This window comes from Pelodiscus sinensis, chromosome 24 (genome assembly GCF_049634645.1).
Source record: "Pelodiscus sinensis isolate JC-2024 chromosome 24, ASM4963464v1, whole genome shotgun sequence".
Taxonomy (NCBI): domain Eukaryota; kingdom Metazoa; phylum Chordata; order Testudines; family Trionychidae; genus Pelodiscus; species Pelodiscus sinensis.
The window spans coordinates 18,476,100-18,488,329 of NC_134734.1; positions in this window are offsets into that span (position 1 = coordinate 18,476,100).

The window sequence follows — 12,230 nt, forward strand, 5'->3', positions numbered from 1 at the left end:
TTGCTGGAGGCCGGGTGTTTGTTGGTTGTTATCACTCACACCACACGGTGGCGCGTCTGTACCAGGAAAGAGACTCCTTCCCTTTCCCATTCCCAGGGCTGTGTGGGGAGCTGTGCAGCTCCACCTGGGATGTTATCTAATGATCTGCATACGTTCAGCACATTTGCACATCCCTCCCAACTTCAGCTTGTGATCTTCACCCCCTAGCCCACACAGTCTCCCCTTGCAAAGGCGGCACAGGCTTTAAACAGGGAGAGCAATTAATTACCCACCGGGATGACGGATCCGGGGGCGAGGTGGATTCACCGTCGCAGACCGTGTTTAAATGCAGGTTGGGTGTTTCCCCAGGAGCCAGGAATCGATCGGGGGCAGGTCTCCGGCCTGTGCTATGCAGGGGTCAGACTAGAGGACCACACAGCGTCTCCTGGCTTTGGATGCCATTCAAAGGGCAGGGCGGTGCCCCAGACTTGGCGGAGAGGAGCAGGGCGAGGGGTGGTAAATGGGCGCTGGTTTGATGGGCGCTGGGTTGGGTGCTGAGGTGCCATATAGTGGGGGAGGGGATTAGCATGGCTGGGCCTGTCACAGTACTGAGTGGGGGGTGCTGGGAGGAGAACAAGGGGGTAGAGGGCTCTTTGGGGGGACTGGCTGTCGTGTTCTGTGGGGACAGAGGCCTGAGCCTGTCTGGGGCTTGTCAGGGGCCTGGCTGAGGCTTTCTGGGGTCTGGCACAAGGCCCTTCGGGGGCAGGGACATGGGGTTTAGCAAGGGTCCCAGCTGGATCTAATGCTCAGTGCAGCGGCTGGGCCCAACACCGTCTCCTCTGAAGAATCGGGTTGTGCCCACGAAAGCTCATGATACAATACATATTTTTCAGGTATCCAAAAGAGTGTCATAAGGAGGAGGGAGAAAACTTGTTTATCTTGGCCCCTGAGGATAGAACAAGAAGCAAGGGGCTTAAACTGCAGCAAGGGAGGTTTAGGTTGGACATTAGGAAAAAATTCCTGACTGTCAGGGTGGTCAAACACTGGAATAAATTGCCCAGGGAGGTTGTGGAATCTCCATCTCTGGAGATATTTCAGAGTAGGTTAGATAAATGTCTATCAGGGATGGTCTAGGCAGTATTTGGTCCTGCCATGAGGGCAGGGGACTGGAATCGATGACTTCTCGAGGTCCCTTCCAGTCCTAGTATTCTATGATTCTATGATATACATTGTGGCTACGTCTACACTGGCATGATTTTTCGGAAATGCTTTTAATGGAAAAGTTTTCCGTTAAAAGCATTTTCGGAAAAATCGCATCTAGATTGGCAGGATGCTTTTCCACAAAACACTTTTTGCAGAAAAACGTTCATGGCCAATCTAGACGCAGTTTTCCGCAAAAAAGCCCCGATCGCTATTTTCGCGATCGGGGCTTTTTTTGCGGAAAACAGCACTGTGCTGTTTACACTGGCCCTCTTGCGCAAATGATTTGCGCAAGAGGGCTTTTTCCCAAACAGGAGCATCACAGTATTTCCACAAGAACACTGACGATCTTACATGAGATCATCAGTGTTCTTGCGGAAATTCAAGCAGCCAGTGTAGACAGCTGGCAAGTTTTTCCGCAAAATCAGATGATTTTGCGGAAAAACTTGCCAGTCTAGACACAGCCTGTTGGTCTCTAAGGTGCCACAGGACCACTTGCTTTTTTTTAAAAAAAGTGGTTTTTAAAGTTACAGACTAATACGGCTACCCTGCTGAGACTCTGAAAACTCAGGCAGCCAAGTCTGAGACCCAAGACCCCAGCAAAACAGCCAGCTAGTTGTGAGGTCTCTAGGGTGGTCTCTTTGCTCCGTGTTTGTCCAGCGCCTGACGCCCTGGGCCAGGACTGGGGCTCGGAGCCATAGCTGCAACACAGGGAGTCAATAATAATAAAAGTGACAGCGGAACTTTCCCTGAAGTCGAAACTTCCTCCCGCAAAGGCACATGTCTGCCGGTTCCCTAGATGACACGGCTGACCCAACCCAGGCGAGAGCAGGTGAAGTGACTCATGAGACCTAAACCCCGCCAACCGCGCTTTCCAAAAAAGGAAGCGCAACTTGGCAGCACAGTCCCTGCCCACCACGGGCTTCCCTCAGGTGCCGGCTCTCCTTTGGGGAGGTGCCCATCAAAAAATGCAAAGGCTAAGCTGCAAGGAGGCAGCCCCCTTGTAAGCCAAACCGGGTTGCTACTTGCAACCTTGTGTCTCAGCTGTCAAGCGCCATTCTGTTCATTCCGCGCTCCGAGCCACGGGGCTCTGATCCATGTCGGAGGCTCCCCCGCCATAGAGGGAAAATAGGTAACGCCCTGGCCCTGCTCAATGAAAGGCTGGGAGTGGACCTAGCAAACACATAAGGCTTAGCCGCGGGCCTGTTTATTCAGCGTCAAGGAGTACGAAAATGAGGCTCCATACAGAGCTACTTTGAATGCTTATAGGTAGGGAGGGGGCAGTCTCTGAGCGTGGCTTGCCACGGCAGCCCCTGCCTCAGTTTCCCTCCCAGTTCCACGGACAGGAGTCTTTCGAATAACACTCCCCTTCGCTTTGGGGGTCTCCATTATGAAACCCAGTTCAGCTCCTCAAACAGCTTCCTTTTCACCCGCCCCTGCAAATAACATGGTGGCAGTTTAGAAATTCATCCAGTTGCTCTGTGTGGCTCAGGCCTCATTTCACAGCATTATGGCTCAGATGCTAACCAGCGGGTTCATTTTGGTCATGTGTATCCCCCGCTCCCTTCCCCCGTGCCTCAGTTTCCCCTCCTGGCACTGGTCTATGTTGAGTGTAGACTCTTTGGGGCAGGGACTATTTCTTAGTATGTGTACGCACAGCGCCTCGCACGAGTGGGTTTGGCTCTCAGCTGAGACCTCCACAGCGCCGGGGTAAAAAGTAATTAGAAAAATCGGCTTTAGGGAAATTCATACTGGAAGGTATTAACTGAGTTAATCAATACAAGGGTACATACCACAAGGGCAATCCCACCCCTCAGGCTGTTCATCTGGATATTAAATTGGGTTCCATTTTATCCCCCCCCCCCCCCCCCCCGCTGTGTCCCCGACACAGAAAGTAAAGGAGGACTCAGGCTGGATAGGCCATGTCCCTCTTAATCCCAATAGGTCCCCAGAGATTTTGGGCCAGGAAGTTCTGTTCATTTCTTCACCCTGCCCGGAGATTCTGCCCCGGAGCCAGGCAGCTGATGGAGGTTTGCCTGGCGTAGCCAAGCATACCCATCTGGCTCTCGGAGCAGCGGTGCGACCGAGCTGTTCGGGGACGGACGTGAGTTCTTCTGAGGTTTGGCGCTGGGGGGTTCGTTTTCTCTCCCCTGATCTCTGTTGCCACCAGGTTTGCCCTCAGCCTCTTCTATGTTCCCCCTGCCCTAGCTTCCAGGGTGGGGAGATCCTCTCCATGCCTGCCACGAGAACAAGGAGGGCTCTGGGTTAACAAGGGGCAGTTGCCTGAGCCTGCCCCACAATCTAGACCGTTTCCTGCCCTTCCTGAAGCAGGGTCTGTCTGCCTCTTGTCAGGGTGGGGCTCTTCTACTGCAAGATGAAAACAGAAAGAATTGCCCACCGCCCAGGGGCAGATCTGACCCATGAGGAGGGGGGACAACACACGCCCATGCACGTGAAAGCTGGGGCCACAGCACCGTGGCACGGGGGTGGGGATCGGACTGTGGCATAAGCTTCCGTAGGAGATCCAGCAACGCAGAGTCTGAGGGGGAAGTGCACGGGGGTGAGAGGCTGAGGGGGTGGGCAGGTGACCAGGCGGGGGCAGGTGACGGAAGCAGGCCGTGGAGGGAGGCAATAGCAGGGTTGTGGTGTAAGGGGAGGAGTGGGGGAAGGGTGCTGAGGCTAAGCGAGGCATGGGAATCTCCCCAGGCGGAGCTGCCGGGGCTGGTTCCTTCCCCCCCCCCCCCCCACACACACGCTCACCTCAGCCTGAGCTCCCCCGCCCGACCACAGACTCTCCTTCTCACACACTGGGTCGCCGGCGGAAGTCACACGTTGACCAGAAACGCAGGCGCCTGTTACCGAATCTGTCACGGGGAGGCTGACCACAAACCTGGTGCGGGGCCTGCGCTTGTCCCAGCCCGGGGCCCCCGGCGGGAGGCAGCACCACGTGGGCCGAGTTCAGAACGGCAAGCTGGGCTCTCCCTGCCCCTGCCGCCCAGCCCCATCCCGCCCTGCCCGGCAGGAGAGCTCACGGGGGAGTGAAGTGAGCCGCCGGGGCTCAGCACGGCTAACGCCAGCCATGGGCGGCAGCTGCTCTCTCAAGGAACGGTAGGCATCCAGGCCCCGAGAGCCAGGGCTAGCCCCGTGCTGGCACATGTGGGGACCTCATTGGCCCTGTTCAGAGGTGCTGAGGACCGGGGCAGCCCTGGTGTGGGATCAGTTGGGGAGGCATTAAGCAGAGACTCTGCTGTAGTAACACCTCCCTCCCCCAAAAAACCCTCAAGGAGCTACGATAGGAAGTCCCAGGCCCTACTTTGTTGACTTTCTCCCTCCACTCGTATCTGGCTCGTATCTGGCATCCCAGCTCCCTTGACCCTTCATCTGATTCGAAAAGCCTTCACTTGTTGCTGTCACACAAATTTTCTCATCCCCGCGTAGCCCTGCCGACCCTCCGCCGCACTCCGGGCCTTACGATATGTGGCCACCTCAGCCTCACCGGCTGTGTCCGGAAAAACCTCCCTGGATTTGTATGGCACATTTAGGGAAGTTGGGAAAAGGCAGCTCAGAGTCGCCTGAATTCAACTCACCTTGCATGCAATACAGAGAGGGGAGAGAGAGCGAGAGAGAGACTGCTGCCATCTCCTGAATGGAATCAGAACTGCTCATCCATGTGTCATATGCCCCGTACTGCTATCAGCTATGTGGCATCTCCCCTAGTTCAAGTGGTAGTGGCTGCAATTTTGGGAGACCTTGAGTGCAATACACGCACACACACCCAGAGGCTATGTCTATACTACAGAGTTTTTTGGAAAAACAGCGGTTTTTCCGAAAGAACTTCACTTACATCCACACTGCAATCGCGTTCTTTCAAAAGAAAATTGAAAGAACAGAGGAGTTTTTCCGACATTCTTCTTTCTATGAGGAAGAAGCCTTTTTGGAAAAAGGCGTGTGTGGATGGGGAAGAGGGAGTTCTTTCAAAAGAAGAGGAAAGAGGAAAAAACACAGGTGCCCTGGTGGCCTTTCCATTCATAGTCATCACAGCTTACATGCGAGAGAGCGTCCATTCAGTATGGATGCTATCTTTTGAAAAAGCAGATCACTTTTTCTATGTGCTTTGGCAATGTATATGCTCTAGTTCCGAAGAAGTTTTTTTAGAAGATCCCTTCTGGAAAAGCTTCTTTTAAAAGAAGCCTGCAGTCTAGACGTTGCTAGAGAAAGAGAGAGAGAGAAAGACTGCTGCCATCTCCTGAATGAAATCAAAACTGCTCATCCATGTATCATATGCCCCATACTGCTATGAGCTATGCAGCATCTCCCCACCTCATGTGGCAGTTGCTGCAATTTTGGGAGCTGCAGGATCTGAATTCTCTGCTCCCTATCGCCACAAAGCCCCAGCAGGCCACAACCTACTGCTAACGACAAAGTCCAACCCAGCTGCAGGAGGGGGAGCCGGAATCTATCGCTGTGAGCCCCACAGAGCCAGCCCAGCTCTGGGAGAGGGAGCCAGGCTGATCCTCTCAGGGGGCTCTGCATGGGGTCTATTTCTTTCTAGCCATCCCTCCTCAGGTCTCCCCTCTCCATCTTAGGAGCATCCCTCAGCACGAGTGTCAAGGGCAGGCCGCCTGTCCCCACTGCGACCCTCTAACACCTGTGGCCCATTGAGTAATGTTTCCCGCACCAGCCCCAGCCAGGCTCTGCCTGAATCCAGACACGGCTCCATCGGGATGAGGTCTCTGCTCCGATTGCCCCCAGCCTGCCCAGGAACCCTAGGACTCTGGCTGCCAGCAGGCAGGAGAGGAAGTTGGAGGGGGGCTGCTTGCTCCATAATGGCCCTGTTCTGGCCATGAAGCTCTGGTAGGGCCCACTGCAGAGACAGGACATGGGGCCAGGGGGCAGCTCCTAGGGGCCGTTCAGAGACTCAGCCTGGAACTAGGAACCTCGCACCTTTCTCTGGGCGCCCCCTGCTGGCTGGTCACAGCCCTTCCCTACCTCCACACTGCCCCCTGCAGGCAGCCCCCTGCACCCACATGCTCCTCCTCTTCCTCTCAGTCCCGCCCTCCGAGGACAAGCTGGTGCTCAGCTCTGGCAGCTGACACGGGGGCGTTTGCACTTAGAACCTGCTGGATTGCTCCACTCCAGCACCGTAAAAGGGGGGGGGGTTAAAATGGGTGGAAATGCACCCCCCCCCCCCGCCAAGAACCAGCCCCCATTACCCCAGTCCCACTAGACCAGGGGTCTCCAACCTTTTTAACCAAAAAATCACTTTTTCAATTTAAGTGCAATGTAAGATCTACCTCCAAACCCAGATACCTTTGTGCCACTTCTACTGGCCACGGTTCAATGGGAGCTGCAGGAGTGGTGTCTGCAGGCAAGGACGGCATGTGGAGACCCCCTGCTCTGCCTGTCATCAGGGGCTGCAGGGATGTGCCAGCCCCCTCCAGGAGAAGCAATTACCATGGGAATAATGACTCCAGCTGCACCAGGTTGGGCAATTTAGAACTCACTCCCCAAAGAATTAAATGTAAGTGTAAGAGAAATGAAAAGGATGAAATGCACGGACCAGTCACAAACCAAAACTAACCCGGTCTGCAAGCAGTAACAGAAGTAACAACCACCCCCCATGTACGTGTTGGGTCGGGAGACGAGAGGGAAGGACAGCGTGTGTTTGGGAGAATGACAGACACACACACAGTGTGTGAGTGTGAGAGAGATTTGCATGGCCAGGCTCCCTCCATCCCCTTCTCTCTGTGTGGAGACAGGGTACAGAGGTGGGAGGAGGAGAGAAACCCTGACAACAGCACCCCACCCCCTTCTGCCTCCCACACCCTGCACAGCCAGCAGGAGTCTCCCGGGGGGCAGCTCCAAAGCAGAGGGTAGGAGCAGCAGGACAGTGGGTGGAGCAGCAACTGAAGTGCCAGGGCTTGAGAGCTTCCTGGCCAAACGTGTCAGGATCACCTGTGAGAGGCTCCAAGATCTACTGGTAGATCCCGATCGACTGGTTGGTGACCACTGCCCTAGATGATCCTTCCCCCACTCCTCTCCCAGCTCCGCCGGCAGTACCCCACGGACAGGCTGCGGTGCAGGCCACAAGACTGACCTGGCGGAGGGTAGCGTGCGGCGTGGCCCAGCCATGCCACCTCTTGCCAGGGCTCTGGCTCTGCATGAATTGTCACAATCCCCCCCCCCCCAGTCTTATCCCTCGCGAGAACCGACCCCTGCACCCGCTGCTCTGGAGCCCTGCCACGGCAGCTCGGCCCGGCCTCCCTCCCACCCGCGGGTCTGCTGACGAGCTGGGGCCACTGGCTTATGCATCTACTCCTCCACAAGTGGGAACCGCCTGCGTCCTCCCGCCTGCCCACCCACGCGAGGCCAGCAGCCGGAGCAGGAACGAGGCAACCTCAGCCTGGCAGCGCCAGGCGGGAAGGCCGAAGTGGTCTGCCCCCGGAGGCACTTCCTTGGGGGTGGGCGAGCGCCACGGAGCTCTTCTAAGCCAGCCAGCTGTGGTTTGTGCGGCTCGGCGCTCAGATGCACCGGGCCTCTGGCTTTGCTCATTCAGGCTCAGCTGGGAGCAGGCTGTGTGAATGCCAGGTGCAATCCGGCCCTCCCCTGCCCGCTGGAAAACCGCTCCACTTCTCCTAGCAGCCGTGAGGCACCATGCAGTCATAGAATCATAGAATCATAGAATAATAGAATAATAGGACTGGAAGGGACCTCGAGAGGTCATCGAGTCCAGCCCCCCGCCCTCAAGGCAGGATCAAGCTCCGTCTACACCATCCCTGACAGATGTCTATCTAACCTGTTCTTAAATATCTCCAGAGAGGGAGATTCCACCACCTCCCTTGGCAATTTATTCCAATATTTGACCACCCTGACAGTTAGGAATTTTTTCCTAATGTCCAATCTAAACCTCCCCTGCTGCACTTTAAGCCCATTACTCCTTGTCCTGTCCTCAGAAACCAAGAGGAACAAATTTTCGCCTTCCTCCTTGTGACACCCTTTTAGATATTTGAAAACCGCTATCATGTCCCCCCTTAATCTTCTTTTTTCCAAACTAAACAAGCCCAGTTCATGAAGCCTGGCTTCATAGGTCATGTTCTCTAGACCTTTAATCATTCTTGTCGCTCTTCTCTGCACCCTTTCCAATTTCTCCACATCTTTCTTGAAATGTGGCGCCCAGAACTGGACACAGTACTCCAGCTGAGGCCTAACTAGTGCAGAATAGAGCGGCAGAATGACTTCACGAGTTTTGCTTACAACACACCTGTTGATACAACCTAGAATCATATTTGCTTTTTTTGCAACAGCATCACACTGTTGACTCATATTCAACTTGTGGTCCACTATGACCCCTAGATCCCTTTCCGCCATGCTCCTTCCTAGACAGTCGCTTCCCATCTTGTATCAGTCGCCACCGGCCTCCCCGGGGCTGCACCTGGATGGGAGACCTTCCCTGATGCACGGAGTTCTACCGGAGGGCATGGCCGGACGTGCTCCCTTCCGAGGCAGGATTGATCCCAGTGCCCTAGCCCATGCTGGGTGGTGGCTTTCCTCGCCTGCTGAAATGCAGCTACTTCTGGGGGGCAGTTAACAGCAGCTCCGCACAGCCGGGAAAAGGGATCCCAGCGGGAAGTGCAGGCAGGAAAGGGGGAGGCAGAACAGAAGTGAGGCTGGTATGGAGCAGGGGCAGCCAGCTGGCAGAGCGACTGCCGATCTGCTCCATAATCAACCTAGGTAACAGACCCACGGAACCTCTCTGTGGGGAGGGGGAAGCAAACGGCGAGGATCCAGCCTAGATATGGGAAGGGCAGGGGCTTTGGATCTGTCATCGGGGCAGGGGTGAAGCAGGTGGGTGAGGAGCGGGAAGGATGTGGGGTGTGATGCCTTCACACCCCATCACACTAACTTAGCCCAATTCTCAGGGGTTGAGCAGCTTGCAGGAGTCGGAGTGTAACTAAGATGCTGCTTGGCACGTAGCAACCACAGCAAAGTCAGGTTGACCGGGAACCCCAAAGCAAACTCTGTCACTCCCCACCCCCAGGCCCACCCCTAAACCGTACTGAACAGGGTGTGTGCATCGCCACCCGGTGCTGACTGGAACCAGGACTCCTCAGCTGTGTGTCCTAGGCCCCCTACTGCAACCAGCTGGCAGTGATTCCCGCGATGAGGCCATGAATTCTGCAGAATAAGGTGTGCCAGGGGGAGGTTCCCCTTCATCAACAATCAGCCCCATAGCCCCTGACTTTACCCAGCTCGATTATTGCCCCCAGGCAGCAATAGGGTGGGTAGGAGCCTCGTCCCCTCCCTGCTCACACCACCCTAGCAGCATCTGCCTCTCAGCAGCAGGGAGGTAGGAAGTAGCAAGCTGCATCCTCTCCCACCGCCCCCTCTCCCTGCCTTATTCCCAGCAGGGATTCAAGAGGACGTGCCTCATTTCTCTCCCCTAGTTCTCTCTCTCTCTCGCCCCCCCTTCCTGACACCCAGGGCTCTTCCTGCCGCAGCGGGAGTGGGGAGTCGTGCTGCGTGCGTAGGACGCCTTGTCCATAGGGAGAGGCTGCTCTGTACCCACCGGCAGCACCAGAGCTAAGCGCGGGGGCTTTTCTTGTCGCTCAGTTCATTCTCTTACGAAAGCTGCAGAACACGGGCTCCAAACGCGGCCTGACGCCACCGATCTCCTGGTTCCTGGCGGCCCAGCTGCAATGCTGCTAGAGTGAAATGAGTGCCTAATGGTTAGGGGCTAGCCTGGGCCTCGACAGACCCACATTCACTGCTGCCCACTCTGCAAGACCTTGGCCCCTTCAAAGACATTGGGGTGCCTAACTCCCTTTGCTGCCGATGGGTTCGGTGCCTCAGTTTCCCCATCTACTAAATTGAGGCGTAAAAGCACCGCCCTTCCTCACAGGTGCCATGGGGATAAACACGTTAAAGATTTGGAGGTGCTCAGCTGTGATGGAGACCACACAGGTGCCCGAGTTATACAGACCCGTGCATGGGGAATTTAATTGCTTCGTTAGGACAGCCTGGCACCTGGCCTCCAGGGCAGGACGATCCAGAGCAGAGCAACAGCCCCGCATGTGAGCAGAGCCAGGAGAGGGCTGTTTTCACAACAGGACCCTGGTTTTCTGGGCCTTCTGCAAACAAGGCCCCTAATGGGGATGTGGTCGCAAGTTGGATGTTCTGACGGGCTACTCAGCTGGGGCAGAGGCCGGTAGCTTGGCAGGCTGCTTCTTACCGAGCTCAGACTCTCTTGCTGGTGGGCTTAGGACTGTCTCCGACACGGCGGATTGGGCCGCCTTCACCCGGCGATTCGAGACGGAGGCGGCTGGACACAGACCGGCTGCTGCTCTGCAGCCTCCGGCTTGTTCAGCAGAGCCTGGATGATCCTCTGCCCCGCCCCCGCAGACACCCCCCCAGGCCCTGTTCTGTATCCCATCTGCCACTGAGCCTTCGCTGGCTCGCCAGACACTACGCCAGCCCTGACTGGGGGTGGGACTGGTTAACCAGGGAACCGTAAGTATCCCCCTTAATGGGTGACGCTTACTGGTTAGTTAACCAGTGGGGACTGAGGCAGCAGGGAGCTGCCCCAGTCCTGTGGGGCTTGTCGCAGGCGGTGGAGGGTCCAGCCTGGCCAGAGAAGCCCCTGCCTGCCCCCATTTAAATGGTTAATAATTAACTAATTAAAGGGGCTTTTACATCCTCAGCCCAGATGGGAGGCACGTCCCCGCTCAGAGAGGGGCGTGGGGCTGCCGTCGGGCTGCGTGCCGCCCTGCAGGGGGAGGCAGAGATGGCTCCATCCTGCCAGCTGGAAGGATCAGGCCCCTGCCCGGCCCAGACCAGGGCTCCAGCATGAAAGCAGCAGCCGACACGCCCCAGCATCCCTGAGGGCGGCAGGAGCCAAGGGACAAAACTCAACGTCCATCCGTCACGCCAACCCCGGAGCACACTCGGGCCCAGCTGCTCCTGCCGGGGCGTGTCCAGCCCTTGCAAAGTCACAGCGGCACAGCCGGGCGCAGCCTGTCCCAGCCCTCTGGCTGTTGGGCCCCCGTTTCTGGGTAACTCCTCCTGGGAGCCTCCAAGGGCCCCCCTGTGGCTGTTCCCGATGCCTGGAGACCCGCGTCTGGCTCCCTCCCGAGCGGGGATTCTCAGGCTGCACAGCTGGGTGTCTCTCACCGATCTCCCCGCTCGGCGGCACTGGCCTGGCGCAGGGCGCTCCCCCCACAAGGGCTGGGAGCAGCACGTTGGCTGCAGGCACAAGCCCCCGCACTGCTCCTGCCAGGCCAGCGCCTTTATTGCCAAGGGGCAGACAGATGAGAGCAGAACAACCCAGGCTCAGGTCAGATGCCTCCCAGCCCAGCCCCGGCCCTTGAAAGTCCACAGCCGGGTGCTCCCCGGGGTGGGCACAAGTTCGTCAGCCTCAGCTCCGGAAGCAGAACAGAGACCGGGGCGAGCTGCATTGTCCTCCTGCCACGTGGACCCCGATCTCGGGCCCCGGCCATGTGATTGCAGCAGGCAAGGGGCCACACCGCAGGGCGGAGCTTCCGACAGCTGGTGGGGGGTTGCAGAACCAGCGTGGGGGGAATTCAGAGGAACCGCTCCCTTGGGATGCCCCAGGAAAGCCACTTCCTGTCCCAAAAGGCCCTGAGAGGCTGGCACAATTTCAGCAGAGCCTAGGGAACGGCAAGATCTCACATCGGCCAGAGCGCTCCTCTGGAGAGTGGCACGGACTCGCAGGCCTCCTGCTCCTCGGCTCCGTACAGCCCCTGGGAGGAACCCCCTTCAGTGTGACAGCCTCCCCCTTCCACCCACCCAGGATCAGGCCCTCCACAACCACCAGTGTAAAACAGAAGGGTTCATTGCATGTCTGGAATGCAACCCAGGAACCCTCTGGCCTAGGATCCATGGGCAGTGGATGAACCCCCCAGCCCCAGCCCTTCTGCCCATGCCCTGCCCTCCACACCATGTGCAGCCCCAGTCCCCCGTCCAGCACCAGGGAAGGAAGCAGGGCATGCGGCTCCGGAGCACCAGGGAAGGCAGGTGGTGTGTGGGCCCAGCCT